The following is a 12,878-nucleotide window of genomic DNA, read 5'->3' as shown; positions in this document are numbered from 1 at the left end:
ATGACCAAAGCTATTGATTGTTACAACCTGAGCCAGAAGATCCCAAAAGCCAATGCTACTGGTACCACCTTCTCAGCTTACTGAGTTTATCTTCATTCTGCTTCGTCTTTATTTATCCATTTGCTAATGATCTTTTATTAGAAAAGATGCCCTAGCCCCTGTACAAGATAGTAGGAGGCAGGACTCTCCCTGGAACCCTGCCCAGGGAGATCCTTTTGCCTAATCTGCCTACTGCTTCTTCTCCCCTTTCTTTGCTTCCTCTCCAGTTGCTTTACTCACTAAGATTTTTTTACCTATGCTCCCATTTTGGCCTGGATAACCCTTCTGTGTGCTTTCATACCGTCATCCTAACACATTTTGCCCTGTAATGTGTTCATTACCATATCCTCAGTCTTTATGGGTCAAACACAAGGCTAATCACTAACAACATATATGAATGGTAATGAATTAATGAAACAGTTAATGAACCAAAGTACTAAAGATGAAAAATTCAAATGTTGGCCCTCCAGAGCTCACATTCTAATGAGAAAGAAATCAGAGGAACAAATACTGATAGTAAAATGTGATACATGTATACAAAGAGCTTATGAGCACCGAGGAGAGAGTAATTTATTCTGTCTGATTTAAGGAAGGCTTTAAAGAGGAAGTGACATGTGAACTGGGTCATCATTGTTTTGCTACTCTGTGGCCTTTCACATTGAGTGTTTTCCTTTTTCTTCTTCCCCACCTTGTTTGGTGTTTGTGTTTAGTGATAAATACATATTGTTCTCTAGTTTTCCATGCTGAGTTCAGAGTAGAAAAACAGCTATTTCATTTCTGGGGAAGCAGCTATCAGGTAATTATGATCTAATGGTTATCCATCATATGGTTGGACAAGCAGTGACCAAGCTTCAATTATTTCTTTCAACTGACAGCTGTCCTGAGTAATAGACCAATCAATGCAGATTATCGAGGGCAACATCAATTGCTTAAAGATTGACTTGTTTGTTGTGATTTTAGGGCAGTGGTTATGACCCAGGAATGATTTTGACCCCCAGAGGACATTTGGCAAGGTCTAGAGACAATTTTGTTTGTCACAACCAAGGAGGAGGTGCTGCTGGCATCTAGTGGGTGAATCCAGGGATGCTGCTTAACATCTTATAATGTACATACAGTTCCCTACAACAAAGAAATATCTGGTCCAAAATGTCAGTAGTGCCATAATTGAGAAACTCTAGGGTTATCTGCAGAAGATTTTTTTTTAATTTTCATTTGGAAAACAACATGAGATGATATATATTAGTAAGCAAAATTTATACTAAATTAATAACACATGTATTTGTCATATCAATTTAATATTTTAATGGTATTTTCAATTGTCAACTTGATCACTGTAAGGTTTGTTTTAGTTACTAATATTTTCTGTATCATTAAAAGATGTCCTGGTTCATATGGCTTGTAAACTTTGTAAATCATGTATGTAAATTGTATGAAAATTTAAATTATAGGCAAAAAAGAAAAAATCAACTGAAACTATTCCCCAAAGATAATTACTATATTGACATATATCTTTACAGCCATTTCTCTGGACATATACAGATATATTTAGATTTTAAGAAAAATATATTTTTCTTAAAATAATAACAAAAGGTCTTATGAAAATTCAAGTTCTAAAATTTGTATTTACTGATAAAAATCCAAGCAGCTTAAGCCTGTGTGGATGTGACCATCAGCATTTAGTGGATGATACCATTGGTTATGTCTTCAATTGTGATTAAAAATATTAATTGGCTCTTTTCCTGATTTTTTTTTTTCAAAATCCCTGGTCTTCGGTGCCATGCTACCCATCAGTGACTCTTGGAAGCCACCTATAAATATACCAGTGGAAAGAGTCTTCCCTCCTCTTTTCCTTTTCTACATAATACCCTCATCAAACTTCCTTGTGGCAAGGGGCCTTAAGTTGGTATTGGTGAATTGCCACTTGGGCCCATTTACACTAGTGTTTTCCAAGCATTCTACTGCCTGTCTCTGCTGCATATTTTGATTTAAGAAACATTATTTACCTCAACTAGGCTGTCTTTTAAGTAACAAATGCCATCTATTTGATAATTATATAAAGGCTTATAATTTAATCCTTTTTTTTCTCTCATTGTCTCCTTACACCAAATTTCAAAGTCATAGAATAGTATCTTAAACCTGTTTTCTTAAAGATCTGACACATTACAATCCTGATTGTGAAATTGTTTCTATTTTTGTTTATATACCTGTTTTGATTCATTTTCTGTAAGTGTTTGGTCTCATGATAATCAGAATTTCCTGATATTCTTGGTGGGGCTTGTAGGCAAAATAGACATTACATGGTATTCCTGAAAAGGTTGGAAAAAGACCAGTAATCCATTCAAATCTTGGCATTTTGAAATGGAAGATGTTCAGAGATCATTATCTCACGATCTTAGAAATCTGTGTTCAATTAATGGATTATGCAACATGATGGTTTAGTTAAGTCTTTTTTTTTTTTTTTAGGTTTCATTAACAGTGCTCAAAAGAGTCAAACTTACTTATACTGGAGATTGTATAGTTTGGAATATTGTATAATTTTCTTTTACTCATTTGTCTTTAGTTTAAGAGTAAAAATAACCCCTAAAGTTTCATGTACATTAGAGACATAGAAATGTAACAGCAATTAGAAGAGCAATGCAGATGATTAACTAAAATGTGGATGAAATAACAAATATAACTGTAGTGACCAATATGATCTCTAGATGAGAGATATGGATTGAGATCACCAACAAGTTGGAAACTTTATTTTCAAGTTTCATTATTTTTAGTCTTAATAAACCATCCTCCTTCATCAGATGACATCTGTAAGAAAGTATCTGCCCAAGTGCTTGTTCCTTAGTTTAAAATATAGTATTTATAAATAATAGATCTTTTTTTTTTTTTTTTTTTTTTTTTTTTTTTATGATAGTCACAGAGAGAGAAGGAGAGAGAGGCAGAGACAGGCAGAGGGAGAAGCAGGCTCCATGCACCGGGAGCCCGATGTGGGATTCGATCCCGGGTCTCCAGGATCACGCCCTGGGCCAAAGGCAGGCGCCAAACCGCTGCGCCACCCAGGGATCCCAATAATAGATCATTTTAAGATTAAGCCTCTTTATTATATCATAATCATGTAGGGTTCTTCTTTTTATTTTGTTTTTTTCATACTGTACTAAAAGTCTAAAGCATATAAAATTTTCATAGATATATGCTTTCATTACATTGGCACATTATTTAGGCAAAATCTGTTTATAAGTAAATCTTCAGGTAACAGCCTTTAATTTATAGGCCAGATTAATTTATAACTATTACTATAACTTCTTGTGTATGTAGATATTATTGCTTAACTATTTTTGTAAGCAACTGAAAATAATTGCTTTAACTTTGCTTTTAAATAGATTGGCATCTTTTGGTGTTTGCTTTTTTTCATAGTCTATCAGCATGTTTTTGACTGCCAAGTAAGAGAAAGGTTAACTAAAAGCAGCTTAAGAATATGTTTTTACTCTCACATAGCACAAGATATGTAGAGGTATGGCATTTATAGGGTTTGTTAATTCAGTAACTTAGGGATATCACCTGAGGACCTAGGACCTGAGATTTTCCAAATACTTCTGTTCTACCATCCTTGACATGTTGGCTCATGGTTGCAAAATGGCTGCAGTTGTTCCAAACATCACATGCAAATATAGTTATATCTAACAAAGAAGAGGGTGTTGCCTCCCATGAAGCTTTTTATTATTATTATTAAGGAAAAAAACTTTCCTGGAAGCTTCTGTACAGATTTTTCCATCGAACTCTGTTGTCAAGAACTGAATTACATGCTCATCTCTAAACTAATCACTGCCAAGGAGAATCTTGGACTAACCATGATTCACCTTTGGGATGGGGGCAAGACCCCTTCTCTGAGCATGTGACTATGCAGAGAGTGAGGAGACAAACCAACCTAGGGCTCTGCTAGCAAGTAAAAAGGTTGATATTGGATGGATTAAAGCAGAAAACTAACAGTATCTATAAAACACACAACACAAAAGTATATTACTCAACATTATTTGAATTGTCAGAAGTTCCAAGTTGGCAAAATACAAATGAATGAGATGTATTTCTGAAATGCATGCTTTTGTTCATTTAAATAAAAAAAAAAAGAAAACATGGGGAAGAGCTAAGATGGTGCAGTACTAAGAGGACTCTTGACTTCTGTCCTCCCTTGAACACAGCTTGATAAATAGCTGATTTCTGAATACCCAAGAAATCAATCTGAGGACAAACCTACACACCATATCTACTGACCATAGAGTTCTTCAGAGCTTCACCTCTACTGGAAACAACATCAGGTCTCTTGTAGCAATCAGACCAGAGCACACCTAGTTAAAACTTCCCACACTTTGTCCAAACCAAACACTCTCCACTGCAGGCAAGGGGAAACTCTGCAGAGGACTGACTTGAGGGAAAGAACAGCCAAAACACAGCAGCAGAATGCACACAGCACACACCAGAGACACTTCCTGAAGTGCCAGGACCTGGACAGTATATGACCCCTTCTTAATAAAGTCATTACTCTCAGGAGCAGGAAACATAACAGGCTTTCCTAACACAGAGAAGATGACAGAGACCTAGACAAAAGGCCAAGATGGAGGAATTCATCCCAAAGGAAAGAACAGGAAAAGACAACGGCCAGGGATCTAATCAAAACAGGTATATGTAATATGCCTGATCTAGAATTTAAATCAATAATCATAAGGATATTACATGGGCTTGAGAAAAGCATAGACCAGGGGGTCCCTTACAGGAAAGATAAAAGACTTAAAAACTAATCAGGCTGAACTGAAAGATGCCATAACTGAGACGCAAAACTTACTGGATGTAATGCCCACGAGGATGAAAGAAGAAGAGGAACAAATGAATGATACAGAATATAAAACTATGGAAAATAATAGAGCTGGAAAGAAGAGGGAAATAAAAGTGAGAGTTCGCAAATGTAGAGTTAGGGAACTCAGTGATTCCATTTTAAGCATAATAACATTTGTATCATAGAAGTCCCAGAAGAAGAGAGGGGGAAAAGGACAGAAGGTTATTTGAGGAAATTAGAACTAAAAACTTCCCTAATCTGGGGACAGAAACACACATCTAGATCCCAGAGGCATGGAGAACTCCCATCAAAATCAACAAAAGTAAGCCAACACCAAGACATCATAGTTAAATTTGCAAAATATAGAGATAAAGAAAAACTCCTACCAGCAGCAAGAAAAAAGAAGTCCCTAACTTACAAGGGAAAACAAAATTAGCAGCAGGTCACTCCACAAAAACATGGCAGGCAAAAAGAGAGTGGAATGATATATTCAATGTACTGAATACAAAAGACATACAGCCAAGAATATCCTATCCAGCAAGGCTGTCATTCAGAATAGAAGGAAAGACAAAGAGTTTCCCAGACAAACAAAAACAAAAGGAGTTCATGACCACTAAACAAACGCTGGAAAAAGTATTAAAGGGTACCCTTTGTGTAAGAAAGAAAGACTAAGGGATCCCTGGGTGGCTCAGTGGTTTAGCGCCTGCCTTGGGCCCAGGGCACCATCCTGGAGTCCCGGAATTGAGTCCCACGTTGGGTTCCCAGCATGGAGACTGCTTGTCCTTCTGCCTGTGTCTCTGCCTTTCTCTCTCTCTCTCTCTCTCTGTGTCTATCATAAAAAAAAAAAAAAAAAAAAAAAAAAAAAATCCTTAAAAAAAAAAAAAGAAAGACTAGAAGTGACAAAGACTAGAAAGGAATGGAGAAGATCTCTAAAAACAATAAAAACAAGTAATAAAATGGTGCTAAATTCATATCTATCAGTAATCACTCTGAATGTAAGTGGACTAAATGCTCCAATCAAAAGACATAGGGTATCAGAATCAATTAAAAAAAAAATACCCATCTATGTGCTGCGTACAGGAGATTCATTTTAAACCTAAAGACACCTGCAGATTGAAAGTGAAGGGTTGGAGAACCATTTATCATGTTAATGGATGTCAAGAGAAAGCTAGAGTAGCCATACTTAGACAAATTAGACTTTAAAGCAAAGACTGTAATAAGAACTGAGGAAAGGCATTATATCATAAAGGGGACTCCAACAAGAAGACCTAAGAATTGTAAATATTTAGCCCCCAACTTAGGAGCACCCAAATATGTAAAACAATAACAAGCATAAAGGAACTCAGAAAATAATACAATAATAGTAGTGGACGTTAACATCCCATTTACATCAATGGACAGATAATCTAAGCAGAAAATCAACAAGGAAAAAATGGTTTTGAATGGCACACTGGGCCAGATGAACTTAACAGATATACTCAGAGCATTTCATCCTAAAGCAGCAGAATATGCATTCTATTCAAGTACAAATGGGACAGTCTCCATAATAGATCAAATACTAGGTCACAAGTCAACCTCAAAAAGTCAACCTCAGAAAGATTAAGATAATGCCATGCATATTTTCCTACCAAAACCCTTCCTAAATTTGATGTCAACCACAAGAAAAAACTTGGAAAGACCACAAATACATGGAGGTTAAAGAACATCCTACTAAAGAATTAATGGATCAACCAGGAAATTAAAGAAAAAATTCAGAAATAATTGGAAACAAATGAAAATGAAATGATGGTACAAAACCTTTATGATGCAGCAAAAGTGGTCATAAGAGTGAAGTATCTAGCAATATAGTCCTACCTCAGGAAGCAAGGAAAATCTCAAATATGTAACCTAACCATACACCTAATGGAGCTAGAGAAAGAACAACAAATGAAGCCTAAAGCCAGCAGAAGAAGAGAAATAATAAAGATTAGAGCAGGAATAAATGATACCCCACCCCCCAAAAATAGAATACATCAATGAAACCAGGAGCTTGTTCTTTGAAAGCATTAATAAAATTGATAAACCCCTAGCCACACATATCAAAAAGAAAAGATATAGGACTCAATGGAACAATCCACAAAAACAGGGACTGAATAGGTATGATGATGACACTAAACTCGTATCTTTCAATAGTAACTCTGAACGTGAATGGGCTTAATGACCCCATCAAAAGGGGCAGGGTGTCAGACTGTATAAAAAAGCAGGACCCATCTATTTGCTGTCTACAAGAGACTCATTTTAGACAGAAGGATACCTACAACCTGAAAATAAAAGGTTGGAGAACAATTTACCATTCAAATGGTCCTCAAAAGAAAGCAGGGGTAGCCATCCTTATATCAGATAAACTGAAATTTATCCCAAAGACTGTAGTGAGAAATGAAGAGGGACACTATATCATACTTAAAGAATCTATCCAACAAGAGAACTTAACAATCATCAATATATATGCCCCGAATGTGGGAGCTGCCAAATATATCAATTAATAACCAAAGTGAAGAAATACTTAGATAATAATACACTTATACTTGGTGACTTCAATCTAGCGCTTTCTACACTCGATAGGTCTTCCAAGCACAACAACTCCAAAGAAACAAGAGCTTTAAATGATACACTGGACCAGATGGATTTCACAGACATCTACAGAACTTTAAGTCCAAATGCAACGGAACACACATTCTTCTCAAGTGCACATGGAACTTTCTCCAGAATAGACCACATACTGGGTCACAAATCAGGTCTGAACCGATACCAAAAGATTAGGATCATCCCCAGCATATTCTCAGATCATAATGCCTTGAAATTAGAACTAAATCACAACAAGAAGTTTGGAAGGACTTCAAACATGTGGAGGTTAAGGACCATCCTGCTAAAAGATGAAAAGGTCAACGAGGAAATTAAGGAAGAATTAAAAAGATTCATGGAAACTAATGAGAATGAAGATACAACCATTCAAAATCTTTGGGATACAGCAAAAGCAGTCCTAAGGGGGAAATACATCGCAATACAAGCGTCCATTCAAAAACTGGAAAGAACTCAAATACAAAAGCTAACCTTGCACCTAAAGGAGCTAGAGAAAAAACAGCAAGTAGATTCTACATCCAGCAGAAGAAGAAAGTTAATAAAGATTCGAGCAGAACTCAACGAAATCGAGACCAGAAGAATTGTGGAACAGATCAACAAAACCAAGAGTTGGTTCTTTGAAAGAATTAATAAGATAGATAAACCATTAGCCAACCTTATTAAAAAGAAGAGAGAGAAGACTCAAATTAATAAAATCATTGATGAGAAAGGAGAGATCACTACCAACACCAAGGAAATACAAACGATTTTAAAAATATATTATGAACAGCTATACGCCAATCAATTAGGCAATCTAGAAGAAATGGACGCATTTTTGGAAAACCACAAACTACTAAAACTGGAACAGGAAGAAATAGAAAACCTGAACAGGCCAATAAGCAGGGAGGAAATTGAAGCAGTCATCAAAAACCTCCCAAGACACAAAAGTCCAGGGCCAGATGGCTTCCTTGGGGAATTCTATCAAACGTTTAAAGAAGAAATCATGCCTATTCTACTAAAGCTGTTTGGAAAGATCAAAACTTAAGTGAGGAAACTAATGAGATGGTGTCTATCCTTTTCCTAATAATATTTCTAAGGCTATGGCTCTTGTCCTTGTTAAGTAAATTAACACCTGTCCTTTTTCAAGAGAAAACAATAAAAGCAAAACAGTGCCTCAGACAAATACTACTTCAACCTCAGTGACTACTTCTTACCCAAGGAAGATAGACATTAACATCCTAAAATGAATTTCTAGACAGGAAGCTCTGATAAAAGATGGGATTTCTAATAAAGCATGTAGTGGGATTAAAGCATATTTTTAGTGGCAAAAATATGAAAACTTATAACTTACAAAGGTGTTTAGTTCATCTTGGATTCCTTTAGCCTTGATCCTGTTCTCTGCCAGGTGTCAGCTAATTGATATGATAAACTAATGCAGTACTAATGTGTCACTCACTCTGTACTACATAAGTGCCCTTTAAATCCAAGTCAATGCTTTAATCCAGCAGAGCAATTCTACTGTCAAGAACTTCTTGCAGCATGGCTAGCTGATAGAGGAAATATTTTGGGGAAAGGGAGACATACTTGTACCTCTGAAAGAAAGTCATGTACACAGCTACCTAACCTGCATGGGTGTAGGATTTTTCCCCCATAAAGGACATTCTACAATTAACCTGGCTCTTGGGATCTTCTAATTCAGTTTTACAATCTTTGTTTTACAAATCTGTATCATTTGGTAATAGCTTTCCTTGGGATATAGATCAGGGATCAGCAATCTATGTCCTATGTGTTAAATCCAGCCTGCCCTCTGTATTTGTAATTAATGTGGTATTGGCACAAAGTCATACCCATTTGTTCATTTATTTTTTTAAAGATTTTTTTTTTATTTATTCATGAGGGACAGAGAGAGAGGGAGAGGGAGAGAGGCAGAGACACAGGCAGAGACACAGGCAGAGGGAGAAGCAGGCTCCATGCAGGGAGCCCAATACGGGACTCTATCTTGAGACTCCAGGACCATGCCCTGGGCCGAAGGCAGGCATTAAACCACTGAGCCACACAGGGATCCCCCATTTGTTTGTATATTATTTGTGGCTACTTTCATCCTATAATGGCAGCATTGAGTAATTAGGACAGAGTCCATGTGCCACACAGGCTGAAAATATTTACTGTCCAGCCCTTTTTACAGAAAAAGCATGCCTTTACATAGAGCATGCAAAGAAGGGTGTTAAGGTGAGATTCTGATAGGGGAATTATAAAAAACAGATATAGTCTCTTGCCTTTTAACTTTCAGATGCAGTCTGTCCTTAAGAGGCATTAGATTTTGAAAAGATGGAGTTAGGAGTTTCATTGGAAGAGATATAGTATCAACCTGGCTCTTGATTTCCCCTTTCTTTTCTAGGTGACATTACTTCTTTATATATTGCCTCTCAGGCAGAATTTCTGCACTCATCTTGCATTGTTAGGCAGAATGATTGCAGAAGTTAACCCCAGGCTTAGTGTGTGAGACCTAGGTCATGCTTAACCAGTACTCTTAATCTCACTTATGCATCTCTGGAGACAGAAGACACTTAGTACCTATGTTATAGTAAGTACATAGTATATGCTTTGTAAACTAAGTATATTGCCCCCACCTCTACCTTATAGTGCAATACACATATAGCCTCATTAGTAGAAAAACCCTTTGTTATAGGCAAGATTTCTTGGTTTTGATTTTTGGTAGAAATATCTCTTCAGTCTATTTCTTTAGATCCCCATCCTTCAGTGTTAATTATGAGCATTACCAAGGGTCTACCTTTGGTCCTACACAATTTTTCCAGTGAAGTTCATATCTATTCTCATGGTTTGTACTCATTCCTGAGCTGCAATCTTATTCTTTCTAGACTCAAGTTTATGGTCTCTTTGCTGCCTCTAACTAGATTTCCCACAGCTATCTCAAATTCAGATTATTCAGAGTAGAATTCATTACATCATTTCCCAACTTCTTCCCATATTCTCTGTTTTGATTAATGGAACAACTTGTTATATTCTCCCTCACTGTTCACATATGTTCAATCTCCAGTTCATGTTGATTCTGCCCTGAATCATCCTTGCTGTAACTGCTCTAGTTTTGGTGTATACTGTCTCTCCCCTGTACTACAGCAATAATTTTTTGAGTCATCATAACTTCAGTCTTAGCACCCTCCAAACTGTCTTTATATCACTGCCAGATATGTCTTTCTGGCATATTGGGACATCCACATTCTTTTATTTTTTAAAGATTTTATTTACTCATGAGAGACACACAGAGAGGCAAAGACACAGGCAGAGGGAGAAGCAGGCTCCATGAAGGAAGCCTGATGTGGGACTCGATCCTGGGACTCGATCCGGAACTCCAGGATCACGCCCTGGGCAGAAGGCAGGCGCTCAACCGCTGAGCCACCCGGCGATCCCCGGGACATCCACCTTCTAAGAAATCTTTAATAGCCTCTCATAGGTGACAGTAGAGTCTAACCTAGCATCCTTTTACTCTGTTTGCAATGCGCACAACTCCCTTCCACTGGTGAAATCATTTTCATCTTTCAAAACTCTATTTAATGATATTTTCTACATTGCATCTTTCTTAGTATCTCTTCCTCAACTCCAAGGAAAATTAATTTCTTCCTATTTCACATTCTCATATCACATTGTTAATGTGGTGTTGTAACACCCCACTCATTATAATTGCTGATATGCAGATCTGCATTTTTCTTTCTTTTTTTTTAAGATTTGTAATTGTTTATTCATGAGACACACACACACACACACACACACAGAGAGAGAGAGAGAGAGAGAGAGAGCAGCAGAGACACAGGCAGAGGGAGAAGCAGGCTCTATGCAGGGAGCCCAACGTGGGACTCGATCCTGGCTCTCCAGGATCACGCCCTGAGCCGTAGGTGGCGCTAAACTGCTGGGCCACCTGGGCTGCCCCTGCCTTTTTCTTTATGCTGCAAGTTCCTCTGAAGTACATGTATCTCAATTGTCCTTGAAATTTTTTTTTTTTAATACAACAGACTGTGTGTGGCACATAGAAGTAGCTGGTAGATATTTATTGGTCAGTAACTATATTTGTAACTGATAATCATGTTCCTCCTGTGATAGAGTTCTAATAATAAATGGCCTTTTGTATTAAATATTTCAAAACCCTCTAGCTGTTCTCTCTCTCCTTCCTTTCTCCCTGCTCTCTCTACTTAAAAAATTTTTCATTATTGCAATGGCTCCTTTGACTATTCAACATTGATTCAGCAAATATTTTACTAAAGTACTTAAACTTGTCTACATTCACCCCATCTAAGTTGTGAAATCCCAAAATGTATAACTCTTGATTAGAGCTATCAATAGGCACAAGAAGTACCTTGTATTTACTCCATTTTATTTGTGCATTCTGGTATGCAACTCATTTGTCATTATTGCTTTTTGGTTTACTATTCACTTATGACTATGACCCCTTAAATCTTCATTATTTATCCATACTCAGTTACTCCCATGCTTATGTTTCTAGGCTTTTCTTTCTTTATGATAAAAATCATTAGAGAAGGAAAATACCTTCAGATCAGAAGGTACCTGATCTCTCTTCCTTCTCTAAGTCTTGCCATATTCAAAGACCCTTTGAAGAGAATAAAAAAATTCACTTTTTCTCTGTTGCAGAGTTGCTTACTTTAAAGAAAGAGAAATAGTTATAAATTTCACAAGATAAAATCTAGTCTTATTAAATTTGTTAAGTATATCATAGTTTAAGAATAAGCATTCACAATATATAGGAAGTAACAATGAGATTTCATTGTACTAAAATATCCATGTCAAAAAGGCATATAGAAGTTCACATCGAAAGAAGTCATGTCTAAAATGTGACATATATTATTACAAAGCTTTGTACAGGATGTAAAATCCAATGTGTCTGTAAACTCCCTAAATCCCCTAGTAAGTCATTTGTGCAACAAGCCAAGCCTAATGGCAAAATCCCTCTATACCAATAAATAAAGCAACTTAAGCAGAGGATTCATGATGAACCCAGAAAACTCCTCTATAAATAATGACATAGTACCTAGGGAAGAATGACATAAAGGACAGGTCAGTAGATCATTAGCATAGTAGAAAAAGTATATTCTCATCAGTAAGTAAGCTGTGATATTTACAAAATCTAAGTCATGATCAAGGATAGAATCACAAGTAAGATGCATTTTACACGGCGGAATGTAGCTGCAGTGCTCCTATACACATAGAATGGTTCATTTCCCAGAGTGCAGTCACTATTACATAACAATGTCCTTATTTCTAGTTTTGAAGAGAGGATCTAAAATAATAGTATCTGTTCCAAACTCTATTCCATCCGCACTATATTATTCTGTTCAAATATTTTCACAAATCAACTGTTTCTGGCTATACCAATTCTAGATTCATGGTG

General features: G+C 36.6%; 1 protein-coding gene and 1 long non-coding RNA gene across 8 annotated transcripts in view; one reads left to right on the top strand and one right to left on the bottom strand.

Annotated features, from left to right (window-relative positions):
* DIAPH2 (diaphanous related formin 2) overlaps positions 1-12,878 on the top strand; it is a 1,055,757-nt gene that overhangs the window by 807,466 nt on the left and 235,413 nt on the right. The gene's annotated exons all lie outside the window — the stretch shown is intronic.
* The window catches only part of LOC144308034 (uncharacterized), a 115,933-nt gene that overhangs the window by 32,531 nt on the left and 70,524 nt on the right, over positions 1-12,878 (bottom strand). The window lies entirely within an intron of this gene.

The sequence above is a fragment of the Canis aureus genome, chromosome X (genome assembly GCF_053574225.1).
Source record: "Canis aureus isolate CA01 chromosome X, VMU_Caureus_v.1.0, whole genome shotgun sequence".
Classification (NCBI taxonomy): Eukaryota; Metazoa; Chordata; class Mammalia; order Carnivora; family Canidae; genus Canis; species Canis aureus.
This window is presented reverse-complemented; position numbering and strand designations above follow the sequence as displayed.